Here is a 24,228-nt window from a genome sequence, read left to right on the forward strand (position 1 = left end):
TATATTAAGTGAATTTTCCATCAAATTGTTATGCCAGTACAAGCTTTTACTCCTTTTCCCGTTTTCCCTATTTTTTGTGGAAAAATTATTTGAAGTAATGGAAAACTGAAGCAGAGGTGCTAAAAATACAAACCTCTTTTTGTAGGGTGGGTGTAGAGATAGGGGAGCTGTAGGGAAGAATTTTATGCAAATGTGGGAAAAGAAAAAGGCCACAATTTTCCAGTTTGTTTTGTCTTTTTTTTTTTGGGATCAATTACTCACATCTCCCATTTATCACAAGTTTCATTAGAATACTGTATCCATATCTGTGGAGAGATGGAGAAATTAAAGGCATGCTATTTATCTCAGAGCTGTTTTAACCTAGTAAATATTTTCATCTTCTGTACATTTGTAGATGAGTCGTATCTGTCTTTTATCTACACTCAATCCCTGTTCCAGGGTCAAAAAAGCCTATAAAAGAGCAATGAAGCAACAGTGATCAAAACTGGTAGGACTTTAAGTGGTATCAGCATTCTAAAGATGTGATGTGTTTGGGGATATTTCATTGAGAAAAGGGCACATCCATAATCCATTTTTTCTCAGCATCATGTCTGGCTCAGAGCAAAAGCAAAAAGAGATACTGACAGACTGCATGTAAATTTATCTTTAAGACATCTTTACCAATGCAGCAATATATGACAGCTGCCTTGCTTCAACCTGACTTTCCACCTGCATGTTCAAAGGGAAAACATCTCTAAACTTCAAGGTTCAGTTACTAGAAGTACATTTTAAGAGCAAGCAAAAGTTTTAGATGAGACAATCATTTGTTGCTATCTCAGGGAAAATATTTAAGCTTTGGAATTAAGTTTCCAAACATTTGCCACTGTGTACGCTAAACCATGACTTACAAGTCTTCAATTTATATTTAACTTAAACTTCATTAAGTCAACTACTGCATCTGTCTAAAGCAAGACATTTCACAATAAATGCAAATTCCTCTTTCTGGTAAACAATGCAGACCAAAACCTAAGATATACAGCAAACACTGCATCCTCAAACCAAAACATTGCACACCAGATTTGGGCTCCTCAGATCCAGAAATAAATTAAGACAGTGTAATTAACACAAAACTCCAGTAACATGAGAGATCAAAATCACGTCTCTGTCTTCAAAATGCCTGATACGTACATAAAGATTTGGTTCTATTTATGATTCTAAAAGAGACTCAACAGCCACCATTCAAATCGCAGCATAAAATGTTTACATAATCACACTTTCAATAGAGTTTAGAGAATGGGTAAAGAAAAGATTGTCTTAAAATTACCATAACTTGGTAGCAACACAGAACACCTTTTTGCTTCAGGAATTTGTTCTTTAAGCTTTCTTAAAAAACTTGACACTGGGAATTTTTTAGAATATGAAGAGCCTAATCCACAGAAAAAAACCTTTGCTTTATTGTTTCTTTCCCATATAAATAGACAAGACAGGTGTATTTCAAAGTTGTGATTCCACTGTAACAGTGGGAATGTTGTTCTGTAGAGACGCTTATTGTTATTTTACTGCACACTGTTAATTTTATCTCTGTATGCACTTACTGTAAGTACCTAACCAACTCTTAAATTTAAAATCCACCATACTCATTTTAGACGAATATAGTAATTATATGATAATTGTATGACTGTATATTGCTGTATTTTCTCAATTTAAATTAGCATAGAGTGTCATGTTCAGTGTTATCTCATCCAATCTTATGGTACATACTGCAGGTGTTACTGCGATATTACCAGGGTTCTCTGTAAAATAAATTAATAGCTGCACGTAAGTACGGTGAAAAAGTACTTTTACATATCTTTTCTAATCTATTGTCTAAAACACGAACAGGCCTGCGTTCTGAGATGCCAAGCTGCATCAGGATTGCAATATAAAATTACCTTTTACAGGAGAACCGTTTTAAAGCAGGGACTGCAAAGCACCTTCGCTTAGGTATCAGCAATGTTTGCGAATGGAAAATGATGCCCTGTAAGCCACAGCACATTTCCGACGGCCGAAGCGCGCGGGCCGCGGGGTCCCGGCCCCGCCCGCAGCGCGGGCAGGAGCGCAGGCAGCGGCGGAGGCAGCCGGGCCCCGCCTGCTCCCGGGTCCGGCCGCTGCCGCGGAGGGGCCGGAGCGGCCGCGGCTCCGCCGCCCGGCCCGCGCCCGCCGTACCGGCCCGCGCCCTCCGCGCGCCGCGGCCCCGCCCCCGCATTTGCATGGCCCGGCCCCGCCCCGCCGCGGGGCATGCTGGGCACGGCCCCCCGCCCCTCGCCCCGGGCGGCAGCGCCCGCGCCCCCCGCCCCGGACCGGGCCAGCGCAGCCCGCCCGGCACGGCGGTTCCCGGGGAGAGCCGCTGCCCCCGCCCCCGGCTCTGCAGCCGCAGCCCGGGCTCCCTTCCCCTCTCCCTTTCTTTAATTACCGAGGGCGGGCAGCGCGGGCTCCGCCGTGCCCGCACAAAGCGAACCGGCACGGACGGACCGCGAGCGCAGCGCGCCGGGCCCTGCGCCGCCCGCACGGCCACGGCCACAGCATAAACGGGCTGTTATAAAGCACCCTTCTCCCTTGGAATCATAAGTGCACATGAAAAGAGATACTGTTCTCTACACTTCGAGTTTTGTTTCTTTATTTCCCCAATCGCTTTTCAAGGGCTCCATCTCCTTCCTGCTAAAATACTCCCCAAAAATCAGCACATCCAATTTACGATCTTCAGCATTCAGAAAATAAAGGAAAAAAAAACCCAAACCCAATACTGTAAAAAGATTTAAGGAATAAAACTTTTACATTGTTAATTTCTATATTATGTGAAATCACCAAGAATTTGCTTATCTATTCTCTTTAAGAAAAACACAGGCCACAGAAATCTTTAGGAGCAGTTTTCAAAAATCAAAATAATTATGAATAATTAACTAAGAACTACTATGAGAAATAATTACTTGCTCGAAAAATAATAACATATTTTGCTTTAACATTAGAGTGAAATGCATGCGGAGGGTTATAATGTATCACTCCCGAATGTCTACAATTGCATTAAAAATAAGACAAAACACCAGTTCCAAAAATTTCCAAGGAGAATGTGGAGGAAAAAAACCCATGTAAGTGCACTGTAAGATATGCTCTAATGTTCTATTATGTTTAACCAAACACAAACACTACAGATCTCCTACTGAGAAAGAATTAGTCTCGAATACATAGCAGAGTAATAGATTGTTGTTACTAAATATTTTATGATATTGGTAAATGATCCATCTAGCATAAATTTAATTTTACTTGCTATCCCATTTTTCATGCACAATTGAAGTTTGAATTGCATAGGAATAATGGTAAAAACATTTTTACAATGAATTTGATCACAGAACTTACACAATTTATTTAGCTTGGTATCAGACGGATGTGCATCCTTCCAATCCCGCCGTACAAAATGAAAAAAAGCTGGCTTTATTAACAATAAAGAAATAGCAAAAACCCCATTTATATTTAAAACATTGAAGTGTGTGAAGAATCTATAAAAAAACTGACCTGTTCAAATTGTTGTTTTTCCAATCCATGCACTGTTTTTATTAATTAGGACCCAAACCAGATTGATCGTCATTTTATAACGTTTGACATATTCACTGTCTTCCCACTTCCAGCAGAATCTTCTTAAATTTCCCAGCACTGTGTTTTATTGCTGGTACCATATGCTTTATTGTTCAGCCACAAGAGCTTCACTCTGCACAAAGACTCATTACCTACTGCTTGCTGAGCAGCTTCGGGCTCACTGAGGCTGCCTGTGTGATCACATGGGAGTTTTGTCTGAGAAAGCCAGGCATGCCACTGATTTCACCGGCTACGGATATTTTTATCAGCTGAGGTCTACTATGAGGAAGGAATAACAAATTCTAAGGCTTCTTTAGTTCATTAAGATAGCAGTTGTTACGGAAATCCCCTGAACTTTTTTTTTTTTTAATTATTATTATAATTCCCACTGTAACGCTGGTCCAAGAAGAAATTCAAGAGATTTGTTACAAGTAATTTTTTCTTGTGGGGAGTGGCACAAGCCATGTATTGTCTGCATCGCTCTGCACACAGTACACACTGAAATTAATATTCTGAAGAGGTAATATTTTGCCAACACTTAATCTGCCAGTGTTTATCCTTTATGTGGAGGACAAGCTTCCAAATGAAAAATTATACCTAAAAAACAGCCCCTTAATTTACATTTGTCTCATCAGTCAAGGGCATTATTGTGTAATCTTTGGTCTTAAAATGAGTTTTGCTGGCTTCACTGAGGCTACTCAGGTGAATAAGAATTGGCCATTTGGGCAGGGATTACTCTCAAATCCAAATGACAAATTATGTAATACAGTGAAGTCTAATCTCTTCCTGGTAATAGTTGGTGATGCTCTGGGGTTTGTTTACATGTGTGTGCATGTGTGCATTTGGTTGGTTGACTTGGGTTTTTTTGTTTATTTTAAACAAAAATTATTAGTTTAAATAACATTTTATAATGCTTAAAAACTTAATATTTACCTGAGTATTACATATTAGAGTGAATATCTAGATTCAAATTACAAAAGCCTTTACAGAAAAAGATAAATATTAATTATTTTTTTCACTGATCCATTATCTGTATCAGGGTTCCATGCTAGAGTATCTGGAGATAGCTTGATTCCTACTGCAGAGTGAATTTCCTGAGTATTCTAATTTAAAGCTAGCTTTCTACAAACAGCTAGTGATGATAAATGAACATCTCTCCTCCGTCTTGAAAACTCGTACCGAACACACAATTATCCATAATATTAACATTGCAAAGATGCAGCTATTCTACAAAACAGTCAATTATCTCTAGAATAATTCAGAGCATTTTGATAACATGAGATAGCAAAAGAAACTGTTTTCTCATTAACATTCCACAAATGAAATACCTCCTTATTCTATTTGAGATCTCTCTCATTAGAATAAATGACAGCTTGTAGCTCATGGTTGGCATTATTCTGGTCCTATCAAAGTCAGTGGAAGTTTTGCTGCTGATTTGCATGGAAGAAGGGACAAGCATGACTAACAGATTCATTCGCCTTACCGTGTCGTCATGCAAATCACTGACAAAACTCATTTCTTTATTGTTCTTGCCATCTCGCTCGGTTTGTATTATTATGGTTTTGTAACAGTTGATATGCAGTCTCTGTGATTACACTGAATTATACAAGATGGTTAGCAAAGAATTCAGAATTACCTACAACTAAATCCAGTAATGAGTATCTTCTACACTCTCACATTCATTTCAGTTTTTTAAAAATGCCATTATCAAGAGTGAGTGTATTCTGAAGTGCTACCATTTTCATCTATCCAAAGACAAGGACTGAGCAGATGTTTTGTGGCTGAGAACCTTCCATGTCTCTTAGGCAGGAAACACTCTTGTGTGTACATTAATGAGAAGAAATGAAAGCAGACTAGAAAGATTGCTAACGAGCAGCTGGTTTAGCTACAGCTATGCATATTTTTTTCCCCTGGCGATACCACTGATGATGTCACAATGCTCATGTAGGAAGACATAAACAAAAGGCAGGCATTTTTGCTGCAGTGGCACTAGGAGAAAAAAGAAAACTCAAATGTTTGACAGATGGAAAGAAAAAAAATTGGTCAGGAAGAGAGTACTATTGTCACATTTTTCTCTGTATGTTGTTATATACCATGGAACAGTCCTCAAATCCTCAAAGGTGGTTAGAGGAAAACATGTTCAAGGACATGATACAGTTAAACCAGTTAGCAGCAAAGAGTTGTTTCTGCAGGAGACAATAGCAGCAAGCAGTCTCCATGCTGAGAGGCACCCTCGGTTAATCACTTCTTCAAGGTTGGTGGGGGGAGGGAGGGAAGCTTCAATCCTCCATAGTGGAATTTTGAATTTCCTAAATATAACTTGACATTTTTAGGTAGCTAAATTATATTCCATCCCATCCCGTCCTCTCTTCTCACAGAGTTACTAAATAGAAGGAAGTCTTTGTCAGAGCCTCACTGCTGAATTTCTGCCCAGACATACTATTGAGGAAGGGCATTTCTGCCACCACAAAAGGGATTATGGATCACCCAGGAGATTCACAGGAGCCAAAACCTAGGCCTCCCTTGTCACTCCACAGAAGGAAGAGGTTCAAATGAGACAATCCTTCCTGATACCACTCCTGTAACAGCCAGGATTTCTTCAGGAGAATCCAAATTCACCTCCCCTTGAAACAACAGTGGGAGAATACAAATGCTTAGCAGTGTCTCCCACTCAGGGTCTCCCATGGCAGTCAAGGTAAGCAAGGGCTCTTTTTTCTTAAATAAAAGGTTCTTTGTGAATCCAAATGGAAACAAATCAAGAACCTTCTGACAATCTGTAAATATAGGTAAACTGTCAGATCCCACGTCTACTTTGTAAGAAAATTAACAGGAACATTCTTATGCTATCTCATTTCACAGAAGCTACAGTAAAAGTGAACTTGTTAAGGAAATTTGGACTCTGAGTAATCACCATCATTAATAAGTAATGATTTTATAAATCTTGGTTTATTTTACTCTATATGCATTTAGACTTGAGTACTTTTATAAAGGTTATATGCAATGAAATACATATCTTGGACAGAATTTAAAAACAAATAAAAAACCCCAAACAAAAACCCAAAGACCCACAATAACCCACATTCAGCCATGTATCACAAACCAGACTAAGCCCATGATTTGAACTTCAAATTATTTCCACCTAATACAACTACATTACTTCATTGGGTATCAAACTTAATCAGCTGTTCAGGATCCTGTATTATGGTTGGATGAATCACTAAGAATCAAACTTTTGGGAAGAGCGCTGCTCAATTTCATGAAACAAAAAAGGGACAACTTGCACCACTCAGTGCCTTGTTATTCTAAAGGTTGGAATCTGTACCTTGCAATAAAATGCAAGAGGTCTGGTTTCTTCAAGTACCCCAGAAATGTACTAACTTCCATACCAGTTAAGTAAACAGGGGGTTATGCTGAAACTTTTACATTCTTCTAGTGACAAAAAAATATTTGAAGCCCAGGATTTAGAAAATGTATTCAGTGGACCATGCATGCTCTACTCCAGCTCTTACAAACAACGTGGTTCATATGCCATGGCTTGTAATTTATGAGCTACAGCAGCAACAACAGCAGCTCTAAATGCCTCAGCACTGGCTTTCAGGCATGGAAATAGATGATTTGTGGTGGCTTCTTTGGTAAGATCTATAAACCTTGCCCATGCAAACTCCTCTAAATTGAATTCAGGACAAGGCATAGCTGAAAACTTCCCGTGGAATTATGCCATTGCAGAAGTTCTACAGACTAAAAATGCTCACCTAAGGGAAAATTGTGTAATATTAATTAATGTAAAGCTACAGTCACTAACACTTGAGTAGGATAATCTAAAGTATAAATTCTACATATTTCTTTCTAGACCAAATGTAATTTAATCAAATAAATTTCCTGTCCCTGGCCCCAAATGTCTAGCTTTCTCTAGATCAGTCACAGCTAAACAATCTTCAAGCAGTGCCACATTGACTGTTCAGTTCCAAATACTAGGGCTTGACAGATTTCCATAGCCTGACATGACAGGAGGAATGACATTCTTTGGGTTCCTGAACTGCATAAATATGAAAATATTACTCATTCATAAATGGCATTCTCAACAAAGAAATACAACCATGTTTTGAAATAAGAGTCTAGTTAGTGAAGTGAATGGAAATAGACAAAATCTATTTGAAAGGTGATATCCTCAGATCACCAGACAGGATGGAGAAAGCAGCTTACAAGTGAGGGGCAGGCCTGTGAGCAGCTGCTCTGATTTCTGCCACTCTAGCAATCCATCACCAAACTCCACACAGTGACTCCTGGCACCTCAGTGTAAGGCTGCCATTGCTGTCCTTCACTCCTGCTTCTGGCACCCTTACCCTGCCATGCCAATTTAAAGGACACCATCTATAGTTTGCTTTTTTTCTCACTCTTAATATCTGCTTGACCAGAGGCAACCTTTTAAATCATGGGGTAAAAAACTGGCACAGAGTAAAAATTAATTCTCTTTACACATACTGTGGCATATAGCACAGCATATCCCCAACGATTTTTAGCACAAGTCCTGAAAACTCTATTTTTAATTATACATTCTTGCTACATCTTACATAAGATACATTTTTCCAAGATAAAATTAACCTCTTCTAGGCTGATATCCCAGAGGAGAGCACACTTCCTTTCAGAAAACAGTGCTGAAAAATACTATGCTTTAGAAGAGTTACTCTACACAAACAAAAATATTCCTCTGCAGTAAACACACAGAGTTTCCTTTTCCTTTCACAATCTTTCTCAAAACTGATAGTTAACTATCAAAATCAAAGAAATGCTAACTTTGGCAGGCAAACTACTGTACTGAGAGGTGTATAGCCAAGTAGCAAAAGAATCTCTTGACTGCTGTTTCTTTAGATGATGTGAATATTCAAAGCAAATAAATAATGTAATGCTTGGTGCAGCCATCGTTCCAAATGAAGTAAGTTTTATTTGAAAGAGCAAAGTGGCCATTCTCTCAGAAAAAAGAAAAAAAAAAAAAGAGAAAAGAAGGCATATACCTGAAAATAAATTGTCTGTGCTGTCTGGTATGGCTTCATAAGCCAGCTTTTCTCCATCCAGTTTCCATGACACCTCAGACATTCCAACATGATCCATGCTGAGAAGTAATTCAGAACTACACAGTACACTTGATGTGGTTAGAAATTGTAAGACATGAGCAGAATAAACAAAGGTGCCTTTTGGTTTATAATTAACTGAATTACTTCTTACTCCATCCCTTTTCCTTGCTTGGTCACTAAGCACACCTTTTCTCATAGTATCATTTTCCAACTCAAAAAATTCACTTGGCTGTTGACCATAAAAAGTTTAAAATAAATAAATTAGGAGATATTTGAAGCAAGCATGATAGCCAGTATTTTCTCTCTGCAACTGTTAGTTCTTCTAGTTCCATTTTACGTACCATAGTGAACCAAATAGAAGTTTACTGAGTCAATCCAATTGGAACAGGAAAAAAATCCAGATGGAAGCAGACTGTCTTTCCTTCCTGGACTAGTCATCTACAGACCTTCCCAAAGCACCACTGTTGCTAACTGACAAACAGTCCCTCATTCCCTGTTTCCTCAGCTTCCACAGTGAAGCAGAAAGCACTTTAGTTTTTGTTTTCCACAGAAAGATATATTTTTTTATTGCTACAATCTTCAAATTTGTTCCCATCTACCATAAAAACAAGTATTTTGAGTGGAGACAGATGTGAAAATACACCAGAAACACAGACATATCTAAGCAGCAATGTGAAGAGGTTGTTACATTTTACAGTAGTTAGTTTATGAAGCATTCCAACTTAAAGCACAAGGCATTTTCAACGTACTACTTAGGATAAAATACATAATGCTACATAGTGGACTTTCAATCTTTTCAATAGACAGGAAGATATCTAAAGTCTAAAATAAAATGTGCCTGCCTAGAATTGCTGAACATCAGCTTAGGATCTCATTCCACAGGAAGTGAATCTGCTACAACATTTCTTCCCACCTTTGTACATCCCACATACAACACAATCATTTAAAGCTTGAAAAAACACTGCATTCTGAGTTGTAAGGTACTTTTTGCTGTTTCAAATAACCTTTAAAGAATAGAAGCTGATTCTACTTTAATAATTCTGTCCATTTCCATTTGGCCAGCATTGATTTCTTGTGTATGCAGGAGAGCCTGAAAATAATCTTTATTTACTTCTTTGTTAGTCTACCAGCATCAGTGATAACATCAGCACAGCAATGAGAACTTTATTGCTTATGCTGAGTTTTCTCTACCAGCACAACACAACACAATTCCTGTCCAGACCTACCTCCCCCAAATATTGCATGGCAGCAGCCTACATCAATAAAGTAAAAGTCTTTTGCAGGTAATTTCCCTTCTCCTACCCTAAAAACATGATTTGACTTGCCCTAACATCACTGTTGAAGAAATTAAATGAAAGATCTTTTCATATACTTTAGCATCCAAAACAATTTTCCTTGCATATATATATATAATTTCCATCAAGTTAAAAGCTGAACTGCTGTACTTTTACAGCAATGTTTTTACTATGCCCTTGCAACATTCTAAGGTTTCAGAAAGTACATGAGCCAACGGTATGCCTTCACAGCCCAGAAATCCAAGTGCACCCAAAGAGGGGTGGCCAGCAGGTCAAAGAGCTGATTCTGCCCCTCCACTGTCAGAAGAGTCCATGTGTGGAACTGAGGCCAGCCCTGGGTGCTCAGCACAGGAAAGACACAGACCTGTTAGGGCAGTCCTGAGAAGGGCCACAAAGATCATCAGAGGGCTGGAGGGTATCTCCTGTGAGGACAGGCTGAGGGAGCTGGGGCTGTTCAGCCTGGAGATGAGAGGACTTCAGGAAGATCTCATTGAGGCCATCCAGTACTTAAAAGAGAGAGGGTCATTTTTCACATGGTCAGATAGTGACAAGGCAAGGGGGACTGCTTTAAACTAGAACAGAGGAGATTTAGATTAGACATTAGGAAGAAATGCTTTAGTCAGAGGGTAGTGAGGCACTAGAACAGGCTTCCCAGAGAACTTGTGGGTGTCCCCACCTTGAAAGTGTTCAAGGTCAGGTTGGATAGGGCTTTGAGCAATCTAAGTGGGTAACATCCCTGTCCATGGCACAGGGCTTTGAATTAGATGATCTTTAAGGTCCCTTCCAACCTTTACTATGAAAATAAGTCAGTCCAATTCAGAAATATGCTTTCTAAGGAACACTGACTGGCATTTCCTTCGTATAGGAAGAAGATGGATAGCAGTATTTAAACATCCACATTCATATTAGCAAATCAGTGACAGTTCCAGGACGCTCTCGTAAAACTTCAGAGACCAAAATGGACTGATTTTTAAATTGATAACACTGTTTTCAGCTGATGTTCAAAGTTCAAAACACTGTGCTTTTGGTCTCATTTTCCAAGAGCTTAAAGGGTTAAGTGTAGTAGCTACATGTCCTGAAATTATTCAAGGATCAACATTTCTGCAACATGATCAAGTTTGGAAGTTCTTTTGTAGAAGTAGTTATGGAGTGACTGTTTTATATAAGACTTCTACCTAAATGGGAAGAGAACCAAATAATGACTTTAATTAGGCCATTTTTATAGCTCAAATATCTTTCAAGATTTCAGCATTTCAGATACCATCATGATTTTTTTTAAAATTAAACTACTTGAAACCTACCAGCTGGAGAACTTAATATTTCGGTTAGATTTTTTGTTCACAATATTAAGTAGACACACTTATCACCCTGACAGCAGTACAATACCCAAGGGGTGAGGATGTCAGACTACAGTCCCTAAAGACTGCAGCCTCTTGTGTTGGTGCACTTGCAGAGGAGGAACTTTTTCCCCCTTTTAAAATCATTATTCAACATATTTTCCTGTGAACATCTTAAAAAATAAATTAGACTTTCAACCAGGATTACATTCAAATACTTTGCATTAGGATCATCAATTTATGGCACAGACAAAACCGCAGGGATGGCTGATATCACCTGATACAAAGTTGCATCATCTGACAGTTTTCTGTGTTGCAGAAAAGAAGCAATTACCAACTCAGTGTGGTTTTTGGCATCCCTGCAATGATTGTGACTACTCAAAAGGATTAATTCTTTTGGCCTAACATCTTTAGGCACTGAGGATAATATTGTTTCCATCATAATATTTTCCCTTTCAGGAACATGAGGACCATGTTTATTTCTGCTATATTAAGTTGAGATAATACTAGACTTGTCAGATATTTAGAAATAGTGTAGTCAGTGTGTCTGTTTTGACCTTCCAGGTCACAGCAAAGGTGCAAGCTGACAGCACCAGCTGTCATTTGCTGTTAACAGCCTTCTACCACATCAACAGCTCCAAGCTCATAGGGGAGCTCACTAGCTTTGTGAGTGAAGAGCAGGAAGACAAGATCCTTGGCTCTCTCTTTCCATCTTCTGGGGTGGGCAGATTTCAGTGACACTAGCACTGTTCTAGCTGCCAGCCTGGAATTGCTCTCCTGCCCTATGTCCACTTACATAGGCTCTAGGATACAGGATTGCAAATACAGACTTCAGTCATTTAAGGTTTCAAGAAATACAAAGCTTTGCCGTGCCAAATGTTCTACTTTTTCAGATCAAAAGATATTCTCACTGCCCTGGATGTCTTGGATTGAGAGACAGGAGTGGCCCATTTACATTCAGGAAACATATTCTGTGTCATTTACAATGGCAATGAGTTCATAACTGTGCAGCGTGTATCCTGCAGTTTTTCTTATTATCTCCAGCACTGTGAGAATTCCTGAAAAGCTGTCACATTTAGCTTGCTACATACTTACAACAGCAAATTGGTACATGCTCTATGCTGATCTTCCTACTCTTTCCTGTAGTTGCAAAATTGCAAACAACTCAAAAATTGCTTTATGATGATAATCACACAGGAACAGACCCAGATCAGCAACTGCCAGCCTTGTCGTGACATTCAGTGTGCCAAGCAATGACACAGGCAGTTTGAAGAGAACAGCAGTATCTTGAAGTAGACAAACTGAGATGAGTAGGAAAATCAAACCCTTTGAGGACATGAGAAAGGGGTCAGAGACACAAAAGCCTGCCTACTTTTCTAGCTGTAGAAGCTAATCTAATTAAAAAATGCTAATTTCCCCACAAACCTCGCCTGATGCCTTAAATTAGTATACCACAATAATGACAGCATTTACAGCCTTAAAAGCTATATATAGCCTGATATATAATCTTAGAAGCTAAGTATCTTAAATGTCAAGCAGGAAGCAGCAAAGGATTCAAAGACATTGCAGAGAAAACAAAGAGCTACCACTTGTCATCTTGTAACAGTTATTTTTGCATGACAACTGACAATTTTATACACATAATGACGAGGGCAAGTTTTAAAAGAGATTTTAAAAAACAATAAATACATTTGCAGGAACTGCTCCAAAACATTTGAAACAGCATGGGATTCAAAAATTTTTAAAGTTACCAATATTAGTGAACCCTGACTGGTAAGTAGACAGGAAAAGACCAAAAACTTGCCTCTGTTTCAAGAGGCAGAGATAAAGAAGGCCCATTTATGACACTAAAAAGTGATGCTAATGGGAATACAAATAGATGCATCAGCAAGTCAAAGTAACATCACTTTTAAAGAAATACTGAGATAAAGCAATACAGCAAGAATGCATTTTTTTTAAGGCCAGGATTTTGTGATATTGAGATGGAAATTGCTAAAAAGTTTGCATATGATTTTTCTCTTGCTTCACAGCTGAGTTCAGTCAACTGTGTTGGAGGAGAGACAAAGTACTTACTGGAAAACAATCTTACAGTAAAAATCTGAGAAGGATACATATGTTGTTAGCACAGACATTATAGATAAGCTTTTTCTTTTTTTTTAGATTAACCAGAAAAAGTATAGATGGGAATGAAAAGGCCACTAAAAATATAATTTTATAGAAAGTTGTAAGATATGGAAGGAATAAAGTGACTTTTCAAAAATAAACTGAATTAAAAGAATAAAAGAACCAAGAGTGGGAAAAAGCACAGGCAAACCAACATTTCAGAAGATGATATATAGTAAATTCTTGAAGATGAACTGTGAAAGATGAGGCCAAAATGTTTATTTTGCAATCTAAGAAATATATTTTTATCTAATAAATATGTACTAAAAATAAGGCATATGGGTCCTAAAGTAAATGAATGACAGAGAAAAATTAATTGAATGAGAATACCAGAAATACCATACTGTAGCAGTGATGACCAATTTATGCTAGGAACATTACTCTATCCATTAAAAAAGAAAAAGCAATAAAAAGGAATTCCCTTTCATCCCAACCCTCCAGCAAACGCAGTGTCAAAATTCACAAAGTGCACTGAGCAAGAAGTGCAGGATTTGAAAGGTTTCACTCTGCTACAAAAAAGCAGAGAATTTGGTGAAAATATACCAGTGACCTCAGACTACTATCAATGGGTGTGGGAAATACCAAAACCCAAACACTAGACAAGCTGACAGCTGAGTCAAATACAACCTGAACCAGAAATGAAAATTCCTGCCTGTCTGCACATCTATTGTTCTGTTCCACGCATACAAATAAGGTCAATCTGCCAGTGATATCCAACACTATGGTCTCTAGCCAACACCCAGTCACCAGCCTAAGTCAAATCTTCAGAAAATAATCCAAAAGGCGAGATGCCCACATAATAAATGTCAAATAAAATGCAGAGGAATTTTTACTAGACAATGGGTAACCAATGAGGACTCTCAAGCCATAGCCAGACTGCATACAATTGAGCAGTACGAACAAAAACTGGTGACAAATAGGATGCCAAGCACTTATTAAACACTACACTATTCTTATTTTCAGGTGTTATTAATACTTTAACTAATGGTTGTATTTCAAACCTTTTCTCTGGATTGCAAAAGGAAGAACCTGCTGAGCTGCTAGTGCTGGACTAGCAGTAGAGATGTGAAATCAGTTTGCATGACCAGTTGCATCCGGAAATCCATTTATAACGAGGACTTCTGTGGGACTTGAGCAGTTTAACTGTTCCATACCTAACTTCTCCATTTGAAAAAATAAAATAAAATTTTAAAAAAATTAATCTAATATCTTATTGTCACCCATCCCTTAACTGGGCTTTTAGTGGTTACAAGTAAAGGGTTTGCTTCAAGACCACCAGTTAGAGAGAACCTGTTTCATTAAACAAGTCAAAACAATTAAAGAAAGTATTTTGCACTTTCAGCAATAATAGGTTGGGGGGGAAGGAAAATTTTAGTGTCAAGTCTGGAAATTAAAGTGTGATATGAACTTCAGGATTCTATCTCTAAGTTAGATCAGTAAGTGGATGGGAAAGTACTGTTTCTTCTGATACAGGGTGATATCCTGACACTTGAATTTAAAAGACAAAATAAATTCCCCACATGGGAAAAATTTAAAGCATCTAGCAGTATTTTAGTACACATGAAGCAGTTAAAAGCCATTTATTTCTCCTCTCAAAGATAATCCCTACTAATTGCTCTAGTTGTGGAAATACATTTTGTGGGAAAGGATAATGAAGCCTACTTGTCAAATTGCTCATGTCATTATTTCACTGCAGATTGCAAATACTATAGCCAGACCCATTCCCAGCAGGCTGAATATCAGCCTACAGAAAAGGACCCTTGCATAAGCCACTCTGACCTTTCTTGCTAGTTTCTTCTGACCTTGCTGACCTCATTAGACTGGTATAAAGAAAATAAAGGAGCTGTTGGGTACTCTTGATGGATTAGAAATAACAAGAATGTGTCTAGGACTTACTTAAGTACTAAACCAGACCACTGAATTATAATGCTTTTCAAACAATCAAAAGAATAATAGGGATAGTGATGAAGAAACAGAGGTAGAAAGAAAGAGATTCTTAAAATATTGTGAATAGTATGCTTTTTGGAAATTGTTCATCAGCATCCTTAACTACTTATTCTGCTGCCATTTTACATGGTTGATTTTTTAAGGCCCCATTTGAGTGAGAACAAATATTAGAAGCCAATGGTCCCAGCACAATTATTTTGATTAACCATGAATCCAACTTAAGCACCTTGCTGAAAGAGGGCTTTAATCTCCTCTGGTCAGATGTATTTAATGAATTCTTCAAATTCCCAAAGGAAGGAAACTCTAGAGGATAGAATGCAAGTCTCTGAATTCCCTGTGTCGCATTTCAAACACTACATCATACTATCAACAAAATCTGTGTCTTACCAGACAGAAGGGTGGAGATACTATCAAAGTGTTTATTCTTTACATAATACATACCTCCTCCAGTGGAATTACTTTGGGTTTTTAAACTGTCTCCCAGCCCTGAAATGGACAAGTCGTGCATTTCTATAGCTTACATCATAAGAAATACAAATCTACAAATTAATTTTGCTCTCTGCATAGTGGATTTTGTCATCCTCAGTAAATATTTATTTTTAGCTAATACTGGCACCTGAGCAAAACTCTCAGAAAGGAAACCACAGGCCACAACTTATAACACAAACCTCAAGTACTACAATATAAATTTTACAGCAATTGCAACATAGGACACATATTTTTTTATCTTTTTATTCTGTATTAATAATTTCTAGGAAAAAAAGTGCTATGAGAGAATTTATACTCACAGAAATCATCCAAGCTCCTATATATTGCAATTGCTAATTAAAAGCTTTTGAATTTAACCGCTGGAAAGTATTTATGGGAAGAGAAGAATTTTTTCTTTATATGCTTAACTACTCCTAAAAGAAGACACTAGCAGATAGGCTGACCTCAGCCAAAGGGTTCAGGCTTTATTATGCTATGCATTAAAATGCAGGCACCATCACATAAAATTAAATTATGTCCTTTTTAAAAATAAGACTATGCCATCATTTGTTCCTGAAACATCCTCTGTTCAGCTGTCCTGCAGTTTTATAGATCCTGACATGGGAAAACTGTTGCATTTGTGATAGTGGTGATTGTCTCCTTCAGAAATTTATAGCCTTTGGTAAATCTCTGTATGTCTCACATCTCTCCTGTGCCAAGTGCACAATCCAGCCCCAAGCCAGCACCACTGGAGAGGCTGCAAACACTGCATTTGTGCAGGAACTCTCATCAGGCTTCATCCTCAAGAGCTAAAATGTCTTAAAGCAGCCACTGGATCCAGATACCCTCATACTACACAGAGCTAAGTTAGATGACACAGTGGTTAAAAAACAACTTAATCAGGTTGCTAGCACAGATTTCACGGCTGCAGTATCTGGGCAGCTGTTCTAGCACAATTGGATTAGTGATTTATGCTGTCTCTCCACTCTGCCCATTTTAAAACAATGGATTGAGATTTGAACATGTAAATTTTTCATCCTCATCACTCTTCAGACCTTGTGAATGCAGAGTAATTTCAAGACCTGTAGGAGGATTTTGGTTCATTTTTTTGTTTGGGGGACTGTTTGTTTTGTTTTGGAGGTAATCTTTTTACCCCCTTTGTTGTTAGCTAGAGATTGTGGTGTAAAGATAAATGGTGGACAAGGACCTTGCAGTTGGATATTTAAAATAAACAAAAAGAAAAGCCCAACAAAAAACCAACCAAACAAAATCAAAACAGAATTGCAGTCCACTAGCAATTCCTTCATCTTACATGTGATATGGGTAAAACGTGTTTCTTCAAAATTTTGTCATCTTACATTTCTATCATTTGTCTGCCCTGTAGCGAAAGAGAAATTCAAGAATCCCATCTATATGAGGTTAAATTATTAATTTCCCACCTTGACCTTGTTTTGGAATATGCTTATTTCTGTGAATTAGCTACAGCAGTTAACCTGCCATTTACAGAGCACATAGAGCAAAATTGCTCTTCACAAAACAAAGGTGAGCAAAAAATAAAAAACATGCCTATTCTTTTATCATTTTATTTCTCCTTTTATCTCATGTATTAGATAGGTTACTTATGTTCTTTACTAAATAAATCCCAGAAAAAGAAACCCTTTTCAACTAATCTCCTACACAGACCAGAAACCCAACTTTGAGTACCAGAGGGAGAGGTGGGGAGGGGGTGGGAACTCCTATCCTTCCTCCACATCTCAAATCAGAACAATATGACAAATTGTCACACGTAGAACCACAAAAACCAGACAGGTTTAATGTCTGCATCATGGTTAACTCCTAAATCAAACAAACCCTTCAGAAGAAGGGCTACCTACAGTCATGCTTTCTGATTTTTCCTTCATCAGTATATGCAACATTTAAAAATAACATTCTAATAACAAACAAATAAAAGATAAATACCCATTTCCAGTATCCCAGTAAAGCTTACATGAAATTATGAATTAGTTAACCAAGAGAAGTTGCTATCATAGTTTTCTTGCTACCAAGCATTTGAAGTTACTTTGTGGCATTAGTAAAATATTTTACTGATTACAGAGACTTCTCTGAAGACATTTACTACTTGAGATGTGTTGGCCAGCTCTTTGTGGCCGAATAAATCATATCCCTTACTTCCAGTCTCTGGAAAAAATAAATCACACCATGATGTGACAATTAAAACAAAAGCCTTGAAAGTACCTCTTCAGATAACTTGGTGTTTCCCTTTCCAAAATTTTAAACAACAGATACTTTTGCAAGCAAGTGACAAAGGATGTAAATACACAATAATAATTTATTTAAAAATACAGACAATAAGTTAGGAACATTTTACCTGCATAAATCTCACTGGAAGTTGCTGATGTATGCTGATCCAATAGGTTTCTGCATGAATTTTAAGCATTTTTAAACACAAAGGTGCAGCTAGAAAACTGGGGGTTTTTTTTAAACTTACGTTCTTCTAAAAGTGCTAATCAAAATCCCTGCAGAGATGTAAAATATAGCATCATGTTTTGTACCATCAAATGGTACAAAATGAAATTGGACTTGTGTAACTGTAGAGATATATGCACATGAATAACTGCTACTGTACTACTGACCTTGTGATCTCAAAGAATGCCAGTTTCTCTCAGGAGATTTTTAGACCTCTGAAATCATGTTTTCAGTCTGTAGACATTTCCTTAATCTGTCCTTTAAAAAATGAAATTCATGTCTCATTACTGTTAAAATGATACCAGCAAAGTCTTAGAATTTCTATCAAAACTTATGTGATGCCACGTGCAAACTCACAGAATAAAGAGAAAATTGTGTTTGTTTGCAATGAAGCCAGGTTACCATATTAGGGTGAAAAAATTCAGAACAGCATATTTATATATAAAAAATAAATGATCTTACAGCCAATATGCACATTTGATTTCTAGTACACATGAGGTACTTGTGCTCTGACACATCAGGGAGTCTGAAAACCTTCCTGTATTTCACTGAGCAGGGCAAAATTCAGTAATTGCAAGGACAATTAAACATTAATCCTGCTTGCCATGGCAGGTGACAGACTTGCCATCTGTTGAAGTCCTTAAAATGAGGTTGGATATCTTTCTAAAATACACTTTTGGATATAGTTTTTGGAAAAGCAAAACTAAAAACAAACTAACATTTAATCCATACTGCAAAACTGTGGTCATCATATAGAGAGAAGGGGCTGATGGCACAAGGCAGTGACAGCAGCTTTGCCACCAGAGATGCCTGTTTGTGCCATGGTTTAACCCCAGCCAGCAGCCAAGCCTTGCGCAGCCACTCGCCCGCTGCCCCTGCAGCAGGACTGTGAGGAGAATCAAAAGGGAAAAGCAAGAAAACTCATGGGTTTAACAGGGAAAGCAAAGGCCACACATGCAAGCAGAGCAAAACAAGGAATTAATTCACCGCTTCCCACAGATAGGCAGGCTCAGCCATCTCCAAGAGAGCAGGGCCCCATCACAGGTCACGGTGACTTGGGAAGACAAATGCCAGCACTCCAGATGTCCTCCCCCTTTCCTCTTTTTCGCCCCACTTTCTATGCTGGGCGTGATGCCACGAGGTCTGGCATGTCCCTTTGGTCAGCTGGGGTCCCTGTCCCAGCTGTGCCTCCCAGGCACCCCCAGCCCCTCTGCAGTGCGGCCGTACAAGGAGCAGAAAGGGCCCTGGCTCAGAGCAAGCCCTGCTCAGCAATAACAAAACAGCTCTGGGTTATCAACCTGTGCTCAGCACAACCCAAAACACAGCCCCTACCAGCTGCTGTGCACAAAGCTAACTCTGCCCCAGCCAAAACCAGCACACTGTGCCTTTCCATTCTGCCCCCAACACTTGTGATCTGGCTTTAAAATAACGTAGGAATCCTAACTTAGTTGGTCTTAGCTTTGGTACAGACTCCAGTTAGACCTCGGGTGATTTTCACCTCCTCCTTCAGCACAGGCCTCAGTTCTCTGGGCATACAGCTCTTACAAACTGTGTTAGCCATGGTTTTGAGAATCAGGGCTGCAAGGCTTGCTATTGTGACATTCTGCTTAAGGGATGCATAAGAATTTTTAAGATCAAAATGATTTTTGGAAAAAAAGTTTTTGATCATGATACAGGAGGTGTAGGTGATAATTAAATTCGGCACCATAAAGGCAAACTACATCAACTCCCAAAAGCATTTAGTACTGGCTGTTTCACACAAGTAATTAATATTACTTGCCAATACTACTTTAAAATGCCAACTACTGCTGCTGTTTGCATGTATCAGAGTGTACACAGATGGACACAGAGCATCCAACTCCAGCTTTCTGAAGCAGGAAAGAAGGTAACAAACAAAAAACATTTTCTTTTCTGAGTTATGCAAACAAATGAGTCTATAGCTAATATAATAACACATGACTGAAGTGCTGGTGCAAAGCATGCTGTGCAGTATGGATGAACCTGAGTGGGCTGCATAAACTTCAAAGCAATAAACACGCTACAAAAGACGCGTGGGCAGAGAGAAAATGGAAAATATAGGAGACACAGGGAGGTGGTTCCATTATCAGCTGCAGGATACATATGATATTGCACATGGGAACAGTGAGGAAGGACTGCAAAAGATGGATCTGAACAGATTCACCTCAGCCCTTAGTAGTTCCACAAAATGCCATGATAGTCTCTCATGGATATGACAGGGTTTTAGTAATTAGCAGGCGATCCATTAAGTTATGAAAAATAAAATCTGGTCTCAAAAGCCCCTCTTGTCAATTTCTTTGTCCTTCATTTATGTGAAACTAAAGATTTCTTTACACTACAAAGCACAATAAACAATTCAAAGTAGAACATTTTGTTTATCTAAACACTACCAAAGTCACCCCAATTAGAAAAAACTAAAATAAAATAAAAAATGTAAATCCTTTCTTGAAGAGCCCATTTTAACAAAAAATTATGAAAATTCAGGCCTGGCTCATCTGCAAGCCAAAATTCTAGACAATTCACAACATTTAATGACTTTGTTGGGCACATGCTCTGACCCAGCACCTCCTCTTCGGTGTTAATCTCATTGTGAGAACTGTATATTTAAAATGCCAACTCAATTTTTTATCTGAAATGTCACATTTTGTCATCTCTCCTAGCTGTTCTTCTGTCTGTCTGCAGAATAGTCTCATTTTTTGAGAAAATTCTCACTTCCTTAAAGGCAACGACAAGATGAATTTACTACAGCCAAAAGCATTTTTGATGCTTGTTCAAAGTCTGAAGTTTGGGCAGCTTTATTCATACTGTGGCCTACTGACTTGTGATGTTAGTGAAATCAATAAATTCACAACAAGTCTTTCTACTGCAAGCCATTATAAACCACACACTGGTGGGCATAAAAATAATACATTATTTTTATGCAATTGTAACTACTTAAATAGTGTTACCTTCTTCCTAAGAACATTCAATTGGGCATGACAACAAAGGTAAAAATTTCTACTAATTTTAAATAGTAGTATTTAAAATGGTATCTGTGCTGCAAAACTTTTTATGTCCATTTCACACTAATCACTCAAAACTAAGAATACTATTTAAGTAAAACAATGTGTAAAAGATGAAAAATAGTAATAGAAGTCAACGGGTATTCTCCATTAAAAAAAAAAAAGACACGATCACTTTTTGGTAAAATGTAGGTCACCTACGGTTGCCATAGTAACCACTGCTGAACTATTGCTCTACAGATGACCACTGCCTATGGCTGCTTTCTTTGCTAGCAGTCATACCTCAATTAAAACAAGAAAGAGTTTGGAATTGACATTAGTTTAGTTGCAAATAACACTGCTTAAACATTTTCAAAAGCATCTCCTAATATCCTAGTCTAAATAAAATACTCAGACAACCAGCTGACAACACACAAAACCTACTTTTCAGTACTTAGAAATCTGTTCTTTGTCTGTATCTAAAGCCTGGAGTTTCCAAAATGGAGATAATCAACTTTACAATAAGCTGCAAATACAAAACATATTTATACAGAGCAATTCACTAAACATCAGTAACTCAACAAGTTAGCTGGAATTCAACAAGCACTAACATCAAGTTAAGCTTCACAGCAAGTCCTGTGACAGTATATTCAGCACCTTCACTCCAAGTGGAGTTAATGCCTTGGCACATTATTATTTTGCACACAAGCACCCAGTGAAAACCATGTAACAAGGAGCCATGGATAATAACAGCTGAAGCCTCACTTGGGATGAAGTCATTGAGTCTTCAATCACTTTGATGGTGAAACTCCCTTTCTCACCACTGTTACTCTGGGGCATACGTAGTTGATGATGAATTCATTAAAATACAAAAGACTCCACATTACAAAAAGAGTCTTAATTGGCTTTGATAGTGAACTGGGAAATAACAGGACTACAAACCAATGTCCTTGATAACTGCTAACTGGTTTTCCCCTTCAGAACAGTCATATCACTATTACGTAAGTTCAGACTAAATGAGCTGCTTATCTTCTCTCCTTTTTTTGTTTGGTTTCTCTGTTTGATTTTTTATGTTTGGTTGGTTTGGGTTTTTCTTTTTGCTTGGAAGGATTTTTTGCTGGTTTTGGGGTTTTTGAGATTTTTTTGGCTACATGTATTATAAAAACTCTGAAATATAAACTTTGAGGCCTGGATGCTGCCGAAATGCCTTAATGCTATTAGCACTACAAACACATTGTGGTAGGGTAGCATCAGTAGTCACAGAGTCAGAGCACCAAAAATGCTGCATTTTTAGTGAACAAAATAATGATGATCAATTTTGTTGAATACCATCTGTGAAGAATCATATCCCCTCACTTGCTTTAATTCTTGAAAGCTCAAAACAGACAGATGAACAGGTAGATGATCTCAGGACACCACAGCAAGACTGCTGGGAAGCCAAACAGACAAACCCTCACAGAACAGAGACAGCTCGTGAAAGCTTTAGAATCAAACAATTAATGTAACTGTTTTGGCAAATTCCAAAGAAATTATAGTTTGTTTATAGTTTCCCAACTGCATCGCTACAGTAGGAGGGAGAGGACTGAGACTCAATTTCTTTATATTCCTGTAAGGATCAGGACCTTAAATACACTTTCACACACAGTGCACATCAGGGGACTGCCCTGGGCACCAGGATGTCTCAGTAAGACTAAAACACACATGGGAGATGGGGCTGGTGTACAGAGGAAGAAGAAAGGAAGAAGTCAATACAGTCTCCAGCAAGCAGAATACTTTCCTTTTTTCCTAATGTTTCAATCAAAATTCATGAAATCTTTGCCCTTGATTTCCATGGATTCATTTCTCCCTGCAGTTTATAAAACAGCAACTACATGCATTTACTGTCTTATACTGGAGAAAATCAGTCTGTGTTTTCTGTATACAGATACAGGCTTTCATCTTAAGGAGGTCCAGGTCCCCAGTAGAGCCAAAAGTTCTAGTACAATACAAATGATGTAAGAAAAATTAGAATGTAAAACTCGACCACCAAAGTCTGGTAAGACTGCAAACAGAGATAAAATACAGTTGCATCTTTCTTGTAAGCATTAGAATGGTTTCATTATGAAGCACCAAGACAAAACACTAAGTTCATCTGCTTGTTAACTCTGCTTTGCAAGCAGAACTGCTAGTCTATTTAAAAAAAAACACAAAAAGACCAACCAAGCCAAATGCCAGAGAAGGCTGTTTCCAGCTCACTGCTAGAGACTTAAACTCAGCATGTTCACACAAGCCACAGCTGTATCAACTGATAGAGGAAAAAACCTTTGAGCAGGCACAAGCGCCTGGAAGGAACTTCCTTTGGAAGATCCACTACCAACAGAATCTGTGCTGTTATGTTGGAGTTAACTGCCCTCAGTCGTCCCTATTGCTAAGTTAGTGCTTGGCTAAATCAGAGCAAAGAGCAGAGGAGCAATGTTCAGAAAGGAGAAAACACTGCACAATGGCACCTGTATTGAGGGTGCTCCAGCCTGAAATTAGTGACAAAGGTCACTGTAATGGACAATCACAGAATGGTTTGGTTTGGAGGGGGCCTTAAGGACCATCTAGTTCCAACCTCCCACCCCCGGGCAGGATTCTGAGGATGCGGCTGCTCAGAGTCTCCCCCATCCTACCTGGTCAGTAAGACAACATACTCTGTCAAATCACTGAATCTAACTTGGCTTTAAATTTCAAAACATCTTTAAAACCATCTTTACACAGACCAGTAGGAAACATTTTAAACTAGTTCGAAATGAAGAATATGTACTGGTCACGGCACTAGATGAGGAGAGAGGATATAGCAATAATCTTTCTGAGGCTTCATTTGCTTTGTAAGAGCACATAAAGCAATTCAAAGAAAGCTGCTGAAGGCCAC

The 24,228-nt window shown here is 38.3% G+C and overlaps 1 protein-coding gene across 5 annotated transcripts in view; it reads right to left on the reverse strand.

Annotated features, from left to right (window-relative positions):
* The window catches only part of CSRNP3 (cysteine and serine rich nuclear protein 3), a 96,903-nt gene that overhangs the window by 37,334 nt on the left and 35,341 nt on the right, over nt 1–24,228 (reverse strand). The window contains exon 1 of one of the 5 annotated variants that reach the window (XM_064717636.1): nt 3,529–3,736. The exons of 3 other annotated variants lie outside the window; for them this stretch is intronic. The gene's annotated coding sequence lies outside the window, so the exon portion shown is untranslated. Of the gene's footprint in view, nt 1–1,910; nt 2,122–3,528; nt 3,737–24,228 lie in introns of those variants that run through there. One more of the 5 variants, XM_064717635.1, reaches the window with a different exon arrangement.

This window comes from Zonotrichia leucophrys, chromosome 7 (genome assembly GCF_028769735.1).
Source record: "Zonotrichia leucophrys gambelii isolate GWCS_2022_RI chromosome 7, RI_Zleu_2.0, whole genome shotgun sequence".
NCBI lineage: Eukaryota > Metazoa > Chordata > Aves > Passeriformes > Passerellidae > Zonotrichia > Zonotrichia leucophrys.